Source organism: Cavia porcellus, unplaced genomic scaffold (assembly GCF_034190915.1).
Source record: "Cavia porcellus strain 051 isolate PalLab524CR breed Dunkin Hartley unplaced genomic scaffold, mCavPor4.1 scaffold_7, whole genome shotgun sequence".
NCBI lineage: Eukaryota > Metazoa > Chordata > Mammalia > Rodentia > Caviidae > Cavia > Cavia porcellus.
The window spans coordinates 95119446-95134608 of NW_026947490.1; the positions used below are offsets into that span (position 1 = coordinate 95119446).

Genomic DNA, 15163 nt, shown 5'->3' on the forward strand with positions numbered 1-15163 from the left:
CTTTTTTGGTATAAGGTCTTGAACTCAGGGCCTTGCACTTGCCAGGCATGCTCTGTGCGCCTGAGCTATATCCCTGGCTTGATTTACTTTATAGTGTCCGGCTTTAAAGTCCAGTACTCACAAGGCACATGATGAGACACAGGGGCTGCACATGAGGTAGGCATTCTTGAAACACTAGAAGTGAACACTGTAAGTCAAGAACATTTACATTGTTGCGGGGAAATTCCCAAGCCAAACCAAACCAAAAGGAAGGCACAGAGGAGATGACAGTGTTTAATCTTTACACTAGCAGACTGTTGCAGCATAATTCCACAAAGGCAACAGCGCTGACTTTACAGAGCTTAGTTTATACAGATTTTAGAAGTAGAAGGTACAAAGCAACCTTACACAACTGGTTATATGCATTCAGCCATATACTGACAGGCAGGCATTCTTGAACAGATTTGTCGAAACAAAGGAATTGTTTGTCATAACATAGAAGCACTCTGAGCAAGGGGAGGGGGCTTTACAGAGTGAGCATAGTTAAAGGCACTCCCATAATATAGGAGCATTCTGGGAGGGTCCTCGGATTAGACCAGGGTACTTTTAGGTGTAGACAATTACTCCAACTCGGTGCTCAGCAGAGGTCTACAGGTGGGCTTCAGACACTGTCAAAGTCAGCCGCATTCAGCAGAAACTCGTCAGACTCTTCTAGCTGATCATGAACTAACTATAGGTTTGCTATTTTATAAATGTGTTCTTACATTATAATTGTGCCCCCAACAATATCCTTCAAAGGATCTTCACATAAATAATTCTGTTTTATTCCCAAGATAACCAAGTGGGTAAATTATATGGGAATCGAATCACAGATAATTTACTTTATTTGTATTGAAGTTCATTCATTCATTGTCATGTTGAGACTCAAATGGAGAGCTTTACGCACGCAAAACAAGTGCCCACCTACAGCCCAGTCCTCAGGTTTCATACGGATGACCCGGTCATCTCATCCTAAAGACACACAAGGTGGGGGTTGGGGATTTAGCTCCGCCGCTGAAGGGCCTGCCTGGAGCACCCTCCTGGAGACACTGCCTTCTTTTTATATAAACACGCTAATACATTACTTGTTCTGAACCTGGCTCTTTTTCTTAATAACATATGCAGGAGACCTTTCACATCGGTATATGGTGAACTTCTCTTTGTATCTGAAAGATAAAATTTTGTTTGGTTGGTTCTTGTGCTGGAGATCAAACCTGCAGTTTTCTATAGCACCAGGGAAGTGTTCCACCACTGAGCCACACATTTGGCCACTTTAAATTTGTTTAAACAGTTTTATTGGTGGATTTTAAGATTGTTTCTAACCTTCACTTTTTAATAAGTAATATTATGCTGTCATTTGCATTTGGGTAAATGCATCTGTTGGATTGTTTTTATGTTTGAATTGATACGTCCAAAAACATGCATTTAAAATGTGCAAAAGTGTAGGACGTGGTGGCCCACACCTATGATCCCAGCACCTGGGAGGCTGCAGCAGGAGGATCACTACAAGTTAGAGGCCAGCCTGGGCTCTGTGGTAAGCTCAAGGCTGACCACAGCTGCATAGAGGGACCCTGTTTCAAAACAAGATAAAACAGAGCCAAGGACATGGCTCAGTGGCACAGCGCCGGCTGGCAAGTATGAGACCCTGAGTTTGATTCCTGGTACCAAATAAATAAAATATAATGCAGCTGGGCACGGTGGAGCACACCTGTAATCCTAGCACTTGGGAAGCCCAGGCAAGAGGACTGCTGTAAATTCAAGGCAGCATGGACCGCGTAAGCAGGCTCGAGTCCAAACCTACACTCCATAACAAGATCCTGTCTCAAAAAAGTATATATATAAGTGAAGAAATAAAATTTTCAGAAGTAAGCCCTTGGTGGTGGCAGATGCCTGTAATTCCAGTACTCAGGAGGCCAGAGCTAGACGATTACCATAATTCCAGGCTGGCCTGGGCTACACAGTTAGTTCAAGCCCACCCTGAGCTGCATAATGAGGCCTCATCTCAAAACCCAAAATTAATTAATAATTAATTTTAATGTTCAGAAGTACTGTGAAATTTTCTCCACAAGATGAGGTAGAGATTGTAGGTGACTTAACCAAGACCGCACAGGTGATTCTGAACTGATTTAAAGTTAGAACAAATGTTTCCTAAGAAGAAAAAACAGTCATACAGAAAGACAAATGGCATTACAGTGCATTTTGGGGCCTGAATTCTTTGTGAAATGTATTTAATGAGGCATCTGCAAGAGAAGAGGGGGGACCCTCTCCTCTCTCCCCTCCCCTCCGCTCCTCTCCCCTCCCCTCCTCTCCCCTCCACTCCTCTCCCCTCCACTCCTCTCCCCTCCCCTTCCCTCCTCTCCTCCCCTCCTCCCCTCCCCTCTCCTCTCTCCTGTCCTCTCTCCTCCCCTCTCGCCTCCCCTCCCCTTCTCCCCTCTCCCCTCCCTCCCCCTTCCCTCCCCTCCACTCCTCTCCTCTCCCCTCTCCTCCCCTTTTATGCTTGTCCCTTGAACCTCAGAGCCAAGTGGTGAATTACCTTTAGCAAGTCTACACAGTTTCCTTCCTTCAGCCTGAGTCCCTCAGTCCTGTAGATTATTCAAACATGGGACTCCTCTTTCTTCACTGAAAGAAATCAAAGCTATTTCCTTCAAAACCTAGAAGACTAGAAAGCGAAAGAGAATATGTTGATGAAGACTCTCCAAGATATTACAGGTCATCTGCGTGCCCTTGGCTGTCTGTACCCTAGTGAACTGCCAGCGTTAGCTGGGTGAGCTACTGTCCGTGGTGCTGACAATCCTTGCAGTCTGTCATGACTGCCTTTCTATTCCCAGGGCATTCAAGAAGCTTGTGGAGACACAGGCATGGCGGTGCATCCTTGCAATCTCAGTGCTCAGGAGGTGGACACGGGAGGATCTGACGTTCCAGTCCAGCCTGGACTACGTAACCTTGCATCAAAAAGCCAAACTAAAAACAAAACAAAGAAAAAAGAAAGCTGTATAAAAACCAACTAGGAACTCTGAATCAGGGAGAACAGAGAAATCCAAGAGAATCAGGGTGGTGGAGGGAGAAGGACAGGCTCCTTGGGGAGGTGAAGGGTTAGTGGGGCTGTGACACACGTAAACACTGTCCCCTCGTGACGGGGGCGCACAGTCTTGCCCTCTTACACCATACCCCCAGGACTTAAATGAGGTCACAGGGTGTGGGAAGAGTTACAGCACATTTCTTGAGTGGGTTATTTTAGAAAAAGGACGGATTGCCATCCTCTGGGCTGGTTTGACTGTAATTCTGCCAAAGGCTGGGAATGGACTGGGCAACCTCCCGAGGCCTTCGTAATATTTGAAATCAGGACTTCAATGAAAACGTATCCCACTTTTCTCTTGATCACTGTCTGAACTTCAGGGCATCCTGGACTTAAACTAAAGTAACATCATGGGTGTACTGATTATTTTGTCCTATCGAAAGCCAGTTGCCTTCAAGTGTTGTTTCAGTATATATAAGAAGCTAATAACCTCCTCAGCCTGACACTCCTTTCCCTGGCAGCATCAAAGGATAATACAGAACATGAATCCATCTCATTCCAGTCATCCGCAGTGATGCACTAGAACTGAACAGTCTGCCATTCACATGATTAAGTTTAAAAAGCTGTCTCAGTGCAAAAAAGAGGAACATTTTGATATGTATAAAGTTTAAGCACAAAAATATAGAGTTCTTCACACTATATTTGGCTTTATTTTCACTTTTAGAAATGGCAGGTTTTCAAATTAGAGCGATTTAATCCCTGTAATATTGGGGATTTGGCCAGAGTCCATCAATGCTAGAATGTGTTTTCCAGTATTTTAAATGGTCTCGCTGGCCATGCAGTGACTTTGTGTGCCTGTCTGTGATGATAATGACTGCTGCTCCATGGACACACAGATTTTAAGCTGCCACACACCAGGATCTCCCAGATGTCGGGTCACTAGACACTGTCTCCAGGGGCTCTCGACGCATCTAACTCCACACAGGGTGACGTTTCCCACCAGGACACTGAGAAGTAACCTCCTGGGACCTGGATTACCAGATTCAGCTTATGAGACTGACTGAACCCAGCTGATCTTCCAAGCTCAATCTACAGCAAACTTTTCTATTCCAGAACCATGACTCAGCTCTACTCAAAAGTCCATTTGAAAAATAGAACATTTAAGGAAATAGTGAGCTTTTTTCTAGACCAGCCGCTCTTAACCTTTGCTTACACACACATTTCTCCTCACGCTGTAGTGATTCTCTACAGTTTGGGTGGAAAGGCAGGAGGACGTGTGGCTCTTTGCTCTACCCAAAGAAGAGTATCAAAAACGGGCTCAGCATGAGCTTTGTACAAGTCCCCACATTTCTAACACGTCCTCTTGACTGGAGAGCTCCCCTGGAGCCTCCCTTCACCCTCCTGTGCACCAGAGACAACGGGCGCCAACAGACTGCCCTGTATCTGCCCTTAGTGCCCATTTGAACTCAGCCAATGAAGATATCAGCAAGAGATTGGGTGGTGTGGCAGGAAGTCCAAGGTCTTTATTCTCCTTCCTCTCTGTGGGTGCTTCAGGACAGATCCGCTGTTTGACTAACGGTCACCACTCCTGTCGGACAGCCTTCTCTGGCCCTAAGTTTCACGCTGGGGTTAACTTTTCCTCACTTCATGTAAGCCTCACAGGGTCTCAGTCACCCGGGTGATGGCCCCACAGTACTGTGCTAGCCTCGTGTGCTCCTCCGCCCCACCCACACCTTCATAAAGTTCCTTTTATTAATGCAGATTACTTCTCCTGACAGCAAGGATCCTAACTGGTACAGTACCCATCTTCCATCCCCAAGAGACTTCTCTAAGAAATCTAAATACTATAGTCTAGGTTTTTATAGAAGAAAAATATACACATCACCTATATGAATAGCATTTATCCTTCAGAAACCATTGTTAAATATATGGCTTGGTATTTCTTGTATAATTATCAGAATTATCTTTTTTAAAATATATGTACAAAGCAAAACAAATGTTTTGTTTTGTTTTGCTTTGTTTTTTTTGAGACAGGGTCTCACTCTGCAGTTCAGACTGGACTTGAATTCACTTTGTAGCTCAGGCTAGCCTTGAATTCACAGCAATCCTCTGGCCTCAGCTTCCTGAGTGCTGGAATTATATGCATGAGCCACCACACCTGCCTAACATATACTTTTAAAACTCAAAATTACTTCGTTTAAGAAATGAGAATTCTACAGTCTATGTCCTATAACCTATGCCTTCATTACTTGATTCCAAGGAGTGTAGAGCTAAATTTATGTCAGAATGAACACATTATCTTAGATTTTTTATAGTATTTATTTCTCCTTCCTTTCATATTTTCATTTTAATAGCCATTTTAAACATATTTGCTTAATTGTAACCACTTTGCAGTTAGAAAGGCCATATGTCACAAAAATATTTGTTATACTTCTTAATAATTACTGGTTACGGCCCAGGTTATATTTTTGCAGGCAAATTTTTTACCATTAAAAAAAGGCTACCAAGGTTCTTCCAATAAGTAAATACCCTAATTGGAGAATCTCTTTGTAAAAGCAATATAAATTGAATGGAATATCTCTGATATATTTTTGCTTCTGATATTTTTTACTTCAATCTTATTTTTATGGGATTTATCTTTGTTATTGTAGGAACTAAAATTCTTCTGTTTCTGTTATACATAGTATTCAACTACACAATCACATCTTTTTCTTCAGCTGTGTAGTAGCTATTCTTAGCTTTTTGCTCTCATGTGAATTTCTCAATCATTTGTCAAGTTTTTTTATAAAAAGAATAAACAAAATATTATTGGAATTTTTATTAGACTGGCATAGATCAATTGATGTTTTTATGAGCACTTCTATCTGTCAAAATAATATATCTCTCCATTTATTTAGGTCTTAACACCTTTTAGCAAAACTGTATAATCTAGTACATAAAAACTAGATTATATTTATTCCCAAGTACCTTTTTGTTATGGTTTGTGTCTAGATGTCCCCCTAAAGCCTCATGTCATCATAGGGCTTTTTCAGAGGTGGCTGAATCTAGACTGATTTGTACTAAAATGTGGGGATTAAGGATGGGTAATTGCTGGATCGGTCCACTGACTGAATTAACACCACCCTAATCGCAGTAGACTGGATACAATACAGGTGACAGAACAAGGTTTATTTTGCTTTCTCTTTTGTTCCCTTTACTGTCTTCTGCCGCCAAGAACTGTTGCCCCTGTGTGACCGGAGCCGTGAGTGATAGAGGCGAGACGATAATGGGGTCGGTTCTCAAAGTTTTATTGTGTACAGCTCAGCCGGACCTAACAAGGTCCGCCGCCCTCAAGCCTTCTTCCTCTCCCTCTGGGAGGAGATACATGAGTTTATATGGCGAGAAGCAGCCAATCACAGCATAGCAGGAACTCGGATAGCAATTGGTCACAACCGACTGTTGCTAGGCAGATGATCACTCTTGGCGGGTTAATTACGCGGCAACACGGGCCAACAAGAACCAGGAAGCAGGAAGCGGGTGCCATCTTTGGGGAGCGGCGCATGGCCCCTAACACCTGTGCCATGTGCCACCCCTGCCTTGGACCAGCCAATTATGGACTGAAACCTCCACAAACTGTGAGCTAAACAACCCTTTCCCCCTTTAACTTTGGGTGTCAGGTATTTCGTCTCAGCAATGAGAAAATTAAGACACTTTTATTCATTCTTGTTATGTTGAATATCTTTTTCAGGTACTTTCTAACAGTTGCTGTGAGAATAGCAATTGTAGTAATAACAGTGTTGATAACTTTAACAAGTATTCCATGTGCACAGTATGCCAGGCACTGTTCTCCATGTGCAACCTTTACAGCAGGCCCTGTAAGGTGAAATGATGTGCCCCAAAACATACAGCTAGTAACCTGTGAAGCAAAACTGAAAGACTTCTGGCACCAGAGCACATGTACCCTGTGTTCTCTATACACTGAGCTGCCTGGACTCACCATAACAAATCTCCATGAACCTTGTAGCTTTAGAAGAGCAAAAAGCCTATTTTCTCAAGTTATAAAGCCTAGAGATACAAAACCCAGCAGTGCTGTGCTCTCTAAGGGTTCCTTCACACACACCCCCACCACCACCCCAGCACTGGAGAGCAAACCCAAAGGCACTCTATCACTGGGCTACCTCTCCAGTTCTTTTTCTTTTTTATTTGGAGATACAGTCTCCTGGGAAGCTCTAAGGGAAAAGTCTCCCTTGCCTCCTTCAGTATCCCGTGGTGGCCCTGGTGGCCGTGGCTAGAATCTGTTGTCTTCATATATTATGCTGAGCACATCTAATCCTCCTCTGCTTCTCTCTTCCAATGGATTTAAGACCCTCTAAATCTAATGATACTCTAAAGTCTTGAAACTCCTATCTTGCTATATAAGGTAATATTGTTCTTAGAAAGTAACATTAAGTTCTGGCATTAATAGGTATACAGGTATAGAGGTTGATATATGCCGAGGACTTCTCCTAAACAGTGTACAAAATCCATTATAGGGTACAAGAAAAAAATGGTGGCTTGCTAGGAAGCTGCGGGGTAAACAGCTCAGATGCTACAATTTGACAACTTGGAGAGGGCCAGACGATTGGATAACGATTCTTATTAACCCAGGAGGAGACCAAAGGGAAAAATAAAATTAGGAAGAGGAAGGAAAAGCACAGGTGGAGGGCTGAAGCCTGATGCACTCACTGAGACCCGTTCCGTGCTGTGCTGGACACGCCCTGGATTTGGACATTCCAAAGTCGAGCTGAATCTACTGCTGCTGATAAGGGGAGTCGATGAGTCCCGGGCCCTTGATGGGAAGACACAGCACAGTGTAGAGTGGAGCCAAGATGGAAAACTGCATTGATTCCCAGTGAGTGATGGAGATTGGGTCCCATGGCTGCTGTTGCTGGCTGGAGGACATCTTGGAATTAGACAGAGCCTGGCACCATGGTGGCATCAATCAGCCACCCCTGGCACAGAGAAGACTGGTGGGCTCTGCTGGGGCTGAGCTACGCCTCTGGTTGGGACCCAGTAGCCAGGGACAAAACTGTCATGACTCTGTGACATGCACAAGGTACAGCCTAACTTGCAGATTGACTGGCTCAGAGGCTCAAGGCTAGCCTGCACTGTCCCTGCATCCCTGCATGTACCTCAGATAACAGCAAATTGGGGAGGGCAGCAAAACCCCAGTCAGCATGCCTCGAAAAGACCCTAAGCAATATGGAGAGGGCCAGAGACCCCCAAGACACACCTGTCTGAAAGAAACCAGAAACATGACAAGAGATAAAAATTAAAAAAAAAAAAAAACCTCCAGCTGCTGACCATGGGAAAATAAGCCCAGGACAGGTAAATACAGAAGAGAACCAGTGCAGTAACTATCCAATACTAGACACAGCATCAGCAGACATAAAGACATACCTTCATGACCTCATAGACGAATTTAAAACTGTACTTCTGATCCAAGTGAGGCAAGATATAAAAAGATTAATTAAAGAAATGATAAGCCCCTCCAAAGAGAACACAGAGGGAAAAACGGAGGAACTCAGAAAAGAAAGAGAAACCTTTGATGAAAAATTTAAACATAACCTAGAATACATGAAACAGATCCAAAGAGATTTCCAGGAAACTAAAAACTCCACTGAAAGCTGACACAATGCCTTGACAGAAACTAAAGTTAGCCTTTCGCAACTTGAAGAGAAATTTATGATGTGTAATCGTGAAAGAAAAGATCTCTTAAAAATAACAAGAAACCAGAAAGAAACAATTCAAAGGCTAGAAGACAAGAGGATTTATAACTTAAGAATAAAAAATGTGAGTGAAGAAGCAGGAGCAACCACAAATGAACTACAATGACTATTCACAGAAATAATTAAGGAAAACTTCCCAAGCATAGGAAAAAGAAATGATATCCAGATAAATGAGGCATACAGAACTCCAGCCACCTACAACCAAAACAGATCTACACCCGGACATATAACAATCAAGATTCCAGAAATCCACCACAAGAACGGAATATTAAAAGCAGCCAGAGAAAAGAAGCAGATCACCTACAAAGGAAAAATTATCAAAATAACGAGACTTATCAACACAAACTCTCAAGGGCTGGAGATTTAGCTCAGTGGCATAAGTGCCTGCCTTGCAAGAAGGCAGTCATGAGTTCGATCCCTGGTACTGATAAAAATGAAAAAGACAAAAAAAAAAAAAAAAAAAAAAAAACACAAACTCTCAAATTGAGGAGAGCCTGGGGGGAAATAGTCCAAGCCCTGAAAGAAAATAACCTCCAACCAAGACTGATGTACCTGGAAAAACTGTCTCTCAAAATTAATGCAAAAACAAGATATTTCCAAGACAAGGAGGAACTGTGAGAGTTCATGGCCACCAATCCAACCCTACAAAAAATACTGAAGGACATTCAAGAGAGAGAGAGAGAAAAAAAAAATACCAGGATTCCAGCAACAGTGACACAGAAGCCTCAATGAACAGGGCAGACAGTGGAATGAAGGAGTAAAGTGGACAAATAATAGCAGAAGAATAAAATAGCAGAGATGAGGCAGAGACAGTAAGCTATAATCTTTCATATAGATAGCCCTGATACACTAACAAAAAAGAAACACAGACACAGTAGATTAGGAGGCAAGATCCATCAAGATGCTCTGAATAGGAAATACACTCAACCCAAAAGAGGGTTAATACACTGAGAGCCAAAGATGAGACAATGATGCTATACGTGACAGGAAACCAGAGAGAAATAGGGACAATCGCAGCTAGACTGGAAAGTTATGACACTTTTGTGCAGTGTAGAATTACACAGCTGGAAGGAAGGAAACCCCTGTGACATTAGTAAGCAAAGGAAAACAGCTCAAGATCAAGCTCAGGGGTAAAAAGGTTCAGCAACACTCAGATAGATAACAGGTTGACCCCCTAATCTAAAAACTAAAGGGGCTAGTAGGACCCAAAATATACAGAGCATCCTGAGAAGGGGAAAGGTGAGGAACTGTCTAAAAAGGAAGGCAGAGGACGTGGTTAAAAGTGTATCAGGATTTAAAAGCCACAGTAGTCTTATCACTCTGTTTAGTTTGATTATATTTTGTTCTGGTCTGTCCACTCATATCAGAGTTGAGGGCACAGACAGCTAACCCAAAAATAGCAAGTTATACCACGGTAACTCTCCTTAATTTCCTATTAACTTAAACTGAAACCTTGTATTACTTACATTGTCTTACTATGAATGATCTTATTTGAAGCTGGTTTGTTAGACTGTTATTTTGCCTTGACTGATTTTATTCGAATTTGGTGTGCTTGATAGTACCAAGTCTAAAAGTAGAGGCAACTAATCTGAAGATGATGATATCCATTCCGGTTTTGATTATTAACTGCTTTCAAGCCCTTCAATGTCTTCAAAGTTGTGTTTTTATAAAAATAGCTATAACATTAACTATATAATGCCTGATGATGTGGACAATTCTATTGAAAATAACAAGAGAAAGCATAGTACTACTGTAGATCACCAAAATTGTGGTCTTATATGTCTTTTTCATTTCATGTTTTTCTAGGAATTTGTTTTGTTGTCTTGTTTTGATCTGTTTTTCCCTATAATACAGAAAGGATAGATATATATGTAGAGATTCACACATGGGAAGAATTTCTAAACTATTTACAGGAACAGATTATATAATACACAATGTAATGAACAGATACTCTGAAGAAGAGACACTAAGAAACCCGTAGCATTACAATATAAAATCTAGCTGTTCAGAGTGATATTAGTCTAGTCTCTTATGTTCAATTTCAGCATATGTAAAGATAAAGACAGCTACTATGAAGAGAATGAGAGACAATATGGTAGTCAATATTAACTTTCCCAAAATCAGGTCTTGAAGACCTAAAAAGCCTTCATCATCCTGTAATGATTTGATTAGATCTATAATGTTCAGTATATATTCAGTGTGTGTGAAGATGTGGACAACTATTTGGAAGAAAACTAGAGACAATAAGATAGACAGTGAAGATCTCCAGTGGACTTGCTTTGAAATCTGTGTTTCTTTAAATTGTTTCCTTTTGAACTGTTTTGTTCTGTTTAATCTTACCCTCTTTAAGATAAAAAACAAGTGTGTAGGACTGATAACCATATTACTAAGTTTTTGTTGGATCATTGAGCAGAACTGTTTGCAGTATCATTATTTGAATATCACTTTGTATGCTTTAATTTTGTAACTTGAACAACTATTTCTAAAATGACAATATGTAACTTATCAACTAGTGATTTCTTGCTGTTTATTTTTTAAAATCCTGTATTATTTCTACCCTTTTTTCTGTTTTTTTCTCTTTAAATAAAAAGAAGAATCAATTATATTATGCGTGATAAAGTGAAGAAAAAGAGACATTATGGTATCCATTGCTGATTCTGTATCATCATGCAGTGAAATCCAGTAATGCTTTTATTCCTTGTTTCATAGTGATTTTACCTGTTTTGTTTTGTTTAATTTCAACATACATGAAGGTATGGACAGCTATTTTGAAGAGAACAAGAGACATTATAGCAGCCATTGTTGATTTTCTTATTGTCTGAAGGCCTGTCATGCCTTCATCACTCTGTTCTGATCAGTTTTATACTATTTTGTTTTGCATGAATTCATTGTGTGTGAAGATACGGACAAGTAGTTAGAAGAAAACAAGAGACATTATGGTATCCACTGTAGATATCCTGTTGTCCTGCTTCGAAATCTGTGTCACTTACATTGTTTTCCTCTGATCTGCTTTGTTCTATTTTGTTATGTTTGATCTTACCCTCTTTAAAATAAAAAAAAATTCTGGGCATTAGGATATACATATATCTTTTTGGGGGGGGGACTACGATTTCAGCCTATTAAACCTCTAGAATAAATCAACTCACCCTGGCATGTTACCTATAAATCTACCAATAGGGCTATAATTTCTGATCAATTTCAATACATATTTACTAATCTTTTGAGTTTACATTATTGATCATCACAGTTTGTAATTATATAAATCTTTTTCTTTTTTTGGAGAATCCACATTTTATTGTGCATTCTACCCTATTAACATAACAAATGTTTCAACTGAGAAAACCAACCAAGAAATCAGCGAGCTAGCCTTCCTGGTAAGCAGCACAAGCTGAGCACATTCCAGGAACAGAAAAGTCAGACAGCACCTCCTGTGAGCCGTGAGCGTGTGGCGGAGAATCAGACACTGTCCATATCCCCCTGCCCTCCCATCCCCTTTAAGCAACCGGATGGTTCCGAGGACAGCCTGAGTTGATAGCAACTAAGGTACATAAAGCAGCTAAATGCTTGTATTTTTTGGTTGATTTTGCAGACCTGGGCCAGTGGTCTGAGCAGCTCTTGGGAGGTTGACCATATACAATGTAGCAGATTTGGGGGAGTCTTGTCTCTGAAGTCAAATATTGTTTTCACTATTTTGCTTTGTTCTGGTTAATTGTTTTGCTTTATTCAGTATTCTGTTTTGATTGGTTTTATAGTGTTCTGTTTTGGGTTTGATTTTGCTCTACCTGATGGAAGGGACAAATGTCGTGAAGATAACAAGGTATCCTGCTATGAAGTTCTGTACTAATTCTACTGTATTATTTTGATTGGCTTTGTTCTGTCTTGTTTTGTTGGATTTTACTATCTTTTCATGGGTGTTTTCCAAGTAAAAGTACTGAATGATACAGGAATGAAATATATATATATGCAGCACCACAGTGTGTGAATGGAGGCCATATGACATACATATATGTGTGTGTGTGTGTGTGTGTCATATATATATGACATAGCCTTTTTTCCCTCAAAAGTACAATTGGAATAAGGTTTGTATATTTGGAAAAAAGTTCCAATGACCTGTGTGGACGGCCTCCTCATTTAACAGAATTACTTTGCTTCTAACCCTAATACTGTGTACACTGCGTTACCCTAAGTGGATTATTTGCTCCTGATTCTCTCCTCTGTTTTCCCTTCCTTGTTTTGAACAAATGTCTAGTGTCTGGTACACGGTCTGTTATGTGTCACTCGCATAATGACATTAGAAGTAAATGGGAAAGGAAAATCAAAACAGGAGCAAAGTGATAGCCGTGGCCATCTGTCCACCTACCAGGGCTTGCTGCGTCCTTCACCAACGCTGCAGAAGATTCTGAAGACCTTCCCCAAAAGCTTATTGCCAGGCTGAAATTTTTGAAGGAATATAAGACAAGTAAATGATTCACTCCTCCCTCTCTCTCTTTCTCTCTCTCTCTCTCTCTCTCTCTCTCTCTCTATATATATATATATATATATATATATATATATATATATATATTCAGTGTGACCACTGTGCCTACGTCATGGCACTGTATACTACGTGATGCTAGTCACACCTACAAGCAGGTAGGAGAGCTGCTTAAGGTGATGTTAGGTCAGGTCAAGCTCTAAAACTCAAAATAGTACATTTACATAAGAATAATGTTATATACAGAAAGAAGAAAGATCATTGTTGTAGGTGAAAGTGGAATTTATTTATGTATTTAACTTTGGACAGTATGTCACTAAGCTTCCAGTCTGGGTTCAAACTTGCAATCCTCCTGCCTCAGCCTCCCAGCTGCTGGGATTAGACCTCTTCCACCATGCCTACAGACTATTCTAGGAAGTTACGTGGCAGGAAGCTGCAGATTGCCAAGGAGCTCAGATAAGGACTAAAGCAGCAGCCCATTGGCCGCTCTCATGCTTTCCTGAGCTTGCATTAGCTCAGTTTCCAGCCAGATTCTTTGTAGGACTCATTAGCTACCCCTCTATACATCAGGCAGACATCTTACTTATGCTGGAAAGTGAAATTCATACACCCGTTAAACTGGGCCAGTGCAAACTGCAACTGGTCAAGCTGCAGTGAAAGCATCAGGAGGATCCTCCCCCAGGGATGCCCTCCCTCCCTTGCTGAGGGTGCCTCCACCTGAGCCCCTCACATGCAGCACCACAGTGCGTGACGGGAGCCCAAAACCAGAACGTGCAATGGGGCTGCAGGTGGTAGCGTACACACTTCGTACACGCAAGATGTGAGGCCTAGGCTCCATCCACAGCATCACAAGAGCAAAGGAACATGTAAGAGAAACGGAAATGAAGATCAGCCTTTGAAGCCAACACAAGCATGTTTAATATGGGAGTATCATCCCTCTCGCAGGAAATCTTCAGAAGAACCAAATCTAAAACAACTGGGTCATACATTTAACATAACCCTAACACAGTACCACAGAAAATACACAAACTTAATTGTTTCTTTTTTTGGTGCTGGAGACAGAACCTAAGAGCATTCGGTGCTTTAACACCGAGCCACACACCTCGCCCCACAGCGCTGTGTATTCAGGTTCCCCGTTCAGAGTCTCAGAATTGCTGGATATTTTTATTATGTGGATGAAACGTGAAATAGTAGGGAACGGAAACCAGTAGAAAAATAATTACACGTAACAGCACTAAGTTAACAATATCCTACCAAACGATAACACCATTTGAAAGTTTGAACTATTAATCACTTTAGGAACACAAGGTTTCTTGGTTCATATTTTTCATAGGAACATTTGTTTAATTAAGCAGCGAAACTTAAGGGGTTTCTGCTTCTCCACGAGAGGGTACTGATCTCACACTGTCTAATTAATTCAAGTAGGTTACCGAGGGAGGCACTGACTTGCTGCTAAAGTGTCTTCACTTTCCCAGGACACGTGACCGCATCCAACAGAAGTGCTAGACAATCAGAGTTTTAGAAGACTTGGAATTTGGTTTTAAATTTGGGGAAACTTCTTTCCCATAAAAAAAAATCATGCAAAAACCACAAGAAGGTTTTGGAAGACTGTCAGAGCGATCTGAGGGGAATTTCTGGATATTTGGTACTTTCCTTTGTCGATCCTCCCAACCGTCTGTTAGGACCAGAGCAAATATGAACATATTCCCAGCGCTTTGCCAATCACGGTGCCTGAAGTGCTGTTGTTTTTAGAGTCTTCTCTTGGCTGTGGAGACCTGTTTGTCGTCTTGTCCTCTCCTGAGTTTACACCTTACTCACATGTTGCTTTTGATTGCAGTGTGAACAAGATCTGGTGGAAAGACTTCCTAGAGGACTCGGACAATGATAAACACACAAGAATGGTAAACA

At 41.3% G+C, this 15163-nt stretch overlaps 1 long non-coding RNA gene across 1 annotated transcript in view; it reads right to left on the minus strand.

Moving 5' to 3' along the window:
• Positions 1-259: 259 nt before the first annotated feature.
• The window catches only part of LOC134476777 (uncharacterized), a 43216-nt gene continuing 28312 nt past the window's right edge, over positions 260-15163 (minus strand). The window contains exons 2-3 of the long non-coding RNA XR_010048572.1: positions 2552-2979; positions 260-1184 (exon numbers count right to left, since the gene is read on the minus strand). This is a non-coding gene — a long non-coding RNA (uncharacterized LOC134476777). The remainder of the gene's footprint in view (positions 1185-2551; positions 2980-15163) is intronic.